Source organism: Bidens hawaiensis, unplaced genomic scaffold, assembly GCF_021521415.1.
Source record: "Bidens hawaiensis isolate Kalapana, Puna unplaced genomic scaffold, B.hawaiensis_p1.1 tig00055997_1, whole genome shotgun sequence".
NCBI lineage: Eukaryota > Viridiplantae > Streptophyta > Magnoliopsida > Asterales > Asteraceae > Bidens > Bidens hawaiensis.
The window spans coordinates 93,291-99,690 of record NW_027500096.1 but is presented as its reverse complement, the minus strand read 5'-3'; positions in this window follow the sequence as shown (position 1 = coordinate 99,690).

Here is a 6,400-nt window from a genome sequence, read left to right as displayed (position 1 = left end):
CTTTTGCATTAAATATAATATTTCACAGTTATCTTTGCATTAAATATACCAAAAAAGAACTATATTCACTAAAAAAATAAAGAAAATAAGACACACAAGTCGCCTATTTAACGAATTGAGCATGCCCAATACTCAAAGTAAAACCACTTTAAAACTTCACGGTTCAGCGTTTTCGTGTTTGAGCGTAAACATGGCTAAGTCTACATACTCTTTCTTAGTGTTTCTCATGTTTGTTATTACAGGTTTGTTAATCAGTTTTCTTTATACTTCCATCATTAAATCCTTTCTTAGATAAACAAGTTTTAACTTGACTAGCACTATACAAATAGTTTGTTTTTCGGTGGGAGTTTTAGTGGTCGATGCTCAGATACGTACATGCCCGGATGTCTTGTACATACATGGTTGTACAATTAAGGATTGTATGCAAAAATGTCGTGCGAAATACCCTACTGGAGATGGAGAATGCGTAGATCATAATCCCCCAAATCCAGGGGACCTTTATTGTCTTTGCATTTACAATTATTGATGACACCTTGAATAATCCAATTATTTTGCAAGTTAAATGTTTTTGGATTTTATGAACTAATGCGTACGACAATATATGATTTATTTAATAATAATTAGTGAGATCTTCTGTACGTAGTTGCATTTATAATCTTTTAAGGTTATGCATCGATTACAATGTAATTCCCGAAATATTTATCATATAATAATTTATATAAATGTGATCACAAATTCAATAAGCAAGTTACATTCTACAGTCAGTTCTCCATATTATTCCTAAAAGTAATTTACATGTACGTGGTATTTCTTTTTTAATTCCTTCCCTCGCCCTGGTTGACCAAGTTGGAAAAAAATATATTTATTTTACCGGAGCATTTCATAAAAGTATAAAACATCAAGATTAATGAAAGTGTTAATATAATTTGCATCATTGTGGTCAACATTGTTTTGCAGACCCTCATATCCATTTTCGGGCAACCCGCACCCTGACATCTTCAAGGTGCATCACTTTGAGCCCACCCGTCAAGTCAACCTTCACTGACTGTTAAATCCGAGTGAAAAGGACTATTATATCCCTGTAGTATGTAACTCTATGGTTTGATGTTATTGTAAATTGCACCCTCTTTTTTTCTCTCTCTACACCACCACCACCACCACACCATTGTCACCCTAAAATTAAACACACATGTTGTCCATATGGATGTGGTTCAATTACGGGTCATAAAAGATTTGAATCAAAAGTAAACGGGCACGAACCGTCATGTGGAGTTGAAGGTGGGTTTTTTTGGGAGAGATTGAAAATAATAATAATAATAATTTATCATAAATTTAGGGTTACGTATGAAATGACGGTTTTTCCCAAGCCTCGCCTTAATGGATATTCAACCAGCAGTTGACTTAACGGTATGGCTCAAATTGTCAAGAGTTTGCACATGTCGGTGTGTGAGTTGCCAGAAAATAAATATGAGGGTTGAATCCTGCAAAATAGTGTTAAATTGCAATTAACAACGTAAATAAACATACATTTAGCAACAAAAGAATAATGCATTCACTTTTGACCTAACCTTAGAGAAAATCTACAAAACTTTTAATAGTAAGTTCACCCACGAAATCAACAACATAAGGTTTTCTCAGGTATCTATATTTAAAATCTTAACTGTAAATCCTAATGAAGCTAAAAACATCAAAACATGTGTATTCCGCTTACGAAGAAAAAACGGTTTAAATGCAAATAAATTCATCACCATATACAATTTGCATATTAGTTTTATATTCTTTTACCTCGTTCATGAATCTTTTAAGTATTAATATGCTAAAAATAGTTAAAACATTCTATTTTTCTAATTGAACAGCTCATATTCGATTCAACACACAATTACGACATTCTATTTTTCTAATTGAACAGCTCATATTCGGTTTAACACACAATTACGTCGTGTTTGGGTGTTTGACCACGACTTTAAGATTCCTGAAATACATCATGTGTGATGACTAAGTGCATTTCGAAGGCGAGGAGTCTCGGAGATTTGATTGAAGAAAAAGAATTGGTGAGAAGGCTACTTGATTCAATGCCTAAGTCTTTTCTTCAAATTGTAGCCTCAATTGAACAATGTTTCGAGTTGGATTCGATGTTATTTGATGAAGCCGTCGGAAGATTGAAGGCATACGAGGAGCGTTTCAAAGGATCCGATAAAGGAGAAGATGTTCATGGGGGCTTGTTGTTTGCTAAGAAAGAGAATGAGAAAAGACACACATGTGAATATTGCGGTTGTGGAAGTTCAAGTCGGGATGATCTAGGACGAGGCCAAGGAAAAGGTCGGGGGTCCGGGAAGGGTCGAGATGGTGAACGGTTCCGACGTGATAAGAGCCATGTTAAATGTTTCAAGTGCAATGAGTTTGGTCACTTTGCGAACGAATGTCCAGGGAAGGAGAAAAGGGATGAGCAAGCGAACTTGAGTAAAGAAGATGATGGTAGTCCAGCTCTTTGGTGAAGACCGGTATGAAAATTAACGATTAAGGGGTTGATTGTTGGAATTAATCGTTAAGTTTTAATAGTTTAAGGGGTTGATTTGAAAGTTTATTAGAATTGTTATTAAGTTACATAATAATAGTTTGAGTCTTAGTTTAATTGTTTTTGAATAAGGATGAATAAATACATGTTATGTTTATCTATAAGTTCTAGTATTTGAGTTCGTTTAGGATAAGGTAAAGGTTCTAGTATTTAAGAGGTCATTGTTTCTAGTTTTTAATTAATTCAAAGTTGTGTTTCTTTGGTTTACTCATTCTACTAACAAAGCTACAAAAGTCAAAAAACAAGTTTTCCTTTCTTTATTATCTTTCGAAGAAGGCTGCTGTTAGTTTGTGTGCTACCAAGTTTTTATACGAGACCAATTAATATTCCATTAAAATCGCCCGATTACCGACTTCCTGAATGAAATGCGCTCCATAGCCGATGAGCTTGCACTTGTTCAGAGTCCGGTTCATGAAGAAGATCTCCTTGTGCATATCTTCAGCCAACTTGGTGAGGAATATAACTCAATTATTGCAGCCCTCAAAGTTCGGGAACAACCAATCACCTACCTGGAGCTTTTTGACAAGCTCGTTGATTTTGAAAGGGGCCTCAAGGAAACTGAGACCGCCACTGCACCGTTGATCGCTACTGCCAACTTCTCCCAGCGCCATTCGGGTCGCTCATGATGACCGTCGTTTGAGTCAATCAAAAACCTAATTATTCTAAATAGTTAGAGCAAGTAGGGTATCGTATCACAAGGAGTATGTGGTCAATGCAATTCGTGTACAGATTTAATATTATGAAGTACTAGTGTTTAGTGCTGATCACACAAGCAATTAAGTTGAATTTAGAGAATTAAGCAAACAAACAAGTAAACGAGTTTCAATCAATTAACAAAGCAAATCACACCCGAGACTTCAAGTAGGTAACTTACAATAATCTCATGCAACCTAATAGATTAATCATTAACGGTTAACTACAGACTGATCAACTAGACAAAACCTTAGGCAACAATAATTGCTTTACATACGGCACTGGTTATCAAACGGTCCCTGCCAGTGTGACTCAGTTAAGGGAGACTATATGCTTTGTCGTATTCAACCTAATCAAACAACCCTATGATCAATTATTATAGCAACTGGTAACTAATCGTTCAGATCAACCTAAACCTAAACCGACTGAACACACAGAAATACTAAACATCAATAATCATAGATTAACCATAAACAATTATACATAAATGTTCTTAGTCACATGAGGAAACTGAAATTGTTACAAACTTTACATCCCAGGTATGATTCGGAGAAGACTAGCCGAGCATCGTCATCGATAGATCTTCAATTATGATGAGGAAGGCCATTAGGATTGATCAAGAGATGATTTGTAGCCCTGGAATTCACCTAAAATCGCCTAATAGTTTCTTCTGGTCGTCAATCTTGATTAGGGTTCGGAAAATAGAAGATATAAGTCAAAATCCGTTTTTTCACGTTTTTTAAGACCATCGCGTATCGCGATGGCCATAGACCCTACCCGTCACGTACCACGACCTAAGAAAACCTCATATTTGGATTCCTCTCGTCGAGAAACCCAAAATTCATATATTATAGGTCCCGTAACTCATTTTCTAGCTCAGGATATGCTCGTTTTGCTTGATGGTCACATTTTGTCAACCAATCTTGTTCAGTTTTAGCATCGGCTTATGATTTCTCATCCATGCTCTTCCCGAATCCTTGTAACACTTTCCAAGACATCAAATCATGCTTCGGTCTTCCCAAGATATCATTCCATGCTCGTACAGGTCTCCTATTTAGCATCTTTAACGATCAATTACCTGAAATACAAAAGCACGTATGAAGTACCAAAGTTCTAACAATATATTCAACAAAACTACATAATTAATACACTAATATATATATACAAAATACCCGACCATCAGCTCACAGTCTCGCCCAACTTCAGACTCACAAAGAACCCCTCGGTTCCAAGGAGACCCTGCATCAAGGGGAAACCGATCCTTTAATCAGTCAACCGGTTTCTCAAATCGCAACAAGTCACATCTGTTTTGCCAGTTCTGTTCCATTCCGGGACACGACACACGTGACTGTTGGAAACTTGCAAAATTCTTGAATTCTCCTAGGTGATGGTACAAATCTTTTTATATCTCACACGGGTTCGGCTAATATTCACACTTCCTCTCGAACATTAGCTTTACCCGATATACTTTGTGTACCTAAACTTCAAAAAAATCTTATTTATGTTGCTAAACTATGTCGTACTAACCACGTATCTGTTGAATTTTTTCCTTTCTATTTTTTTGTGAAGGATCTTAAAACGGGGGCGCCTCTCATGCGGGGGAAAGAACATAAATGATATATGGCTGGAATAATTATATTATTCACATTCAATAATATATATAGGAGTACACCCATACCTACAGGAGATAAACAAGGAGTTTACATATGACTTCTACAACAACCTTGACTAAGATTTAAATTTGAATTTAAATATAACTGACACAATTAACACATGTTAATTATTTGACTATTCCTTGTGTCCTGATATCTACAACCTATTCACTTATTTATGCTTCATGTTAGTACACGTGTCATTTCATAATTCGTTTTTTTGTTTTCTACATGCAATAATTTAAACCCTGATTTTAACAACTAGCTAGTATACTTAAAAAAAAAAAGAAATGACTAACAAGTAACAAGTAACAAGTAACAAGTAACTAGTCTGAAAAATCGTAATTAGATGAGGGGATTTTGTAACCACTTGACCCAACTAATTACTTTCAACTAACTTCTTATTAGCAAGAAATTAACAATAGTATCAAAATTTGGGTATTTTCTTTTGATTAGTAAAATAGCTAGCAAATTGATTTAATTATTTCTAGATATTAGAATGTTGATCAATTCATGGTCATGACTCATGATATGTCAGTGGTTATAAAATGGGTTTGATACATGCATATCAAGTTTAATGGGTTTGATACATGCATATCAAGTTTAGACTCCATGACTGTGATGTTTAATCGGTTGACATTTAGATCCTTTTCGTAACCAAGGCGATTTAGCGTCAAAAGTTCAAAACCCAAAATCCAGTTATAAATTTCGATAGGACTAGATCAGGATTCCGGTGATATATTTCATGGAAAATTGCAACTTCAAATATAGAGTTACGAACCGAAAGTCAATTAAAAACTTCAAATAGGCTTCAAAAATTTTTTAAAAAAAACTGCGAACATATGAACCTGCTCTGTTTTAGTGTTTCAGGTTGAAAACCAAGCTGACGTGTCTCCTCAAATCCTTTATGGAGACAAATCATGAAACTTTAAACACAAAATGGTCATAGGTATGAAGTATGGTAAATGAAATGGAGACAAATCATGAAAAACTTTAAACATAAAATAGTCATAGGTATAAAGTATGGTAAATGAAATGTGTTATACAAACAAATGACAAACACACAAACCTAAAGGGTACCACAACATATTACAACAGCTTCCCGTTTATCTTTAAAATAATTTCTTCCCTTTTGCAAAACACTCAAAGCCTTAACCACCTGTAAGTTCACACAAAAATGTTTTTTAAACTTTGAATATGCCTGTTCAAAACATTATGAAAGATGATTTAAATCTGCTAAGCTGAATATATAAAAAATATATATACTATGCTTACTCGTTCTGAAGGTAGGAAAAATGCTGAAGCACTTGAAAACTTGCTTCCAGCATTCAAAGCAGCTGCTGGTCCTTACCAATCGATGACTGGAGAACAGCTAGAACCACCTTTGGTACCTGAAGCCGCCTGTTGTCAGAACACAAAAATAGAAAATCAAAAATCAAAAATAAAAAAGAACTATATATGTATCATTTATTTAGAAAAA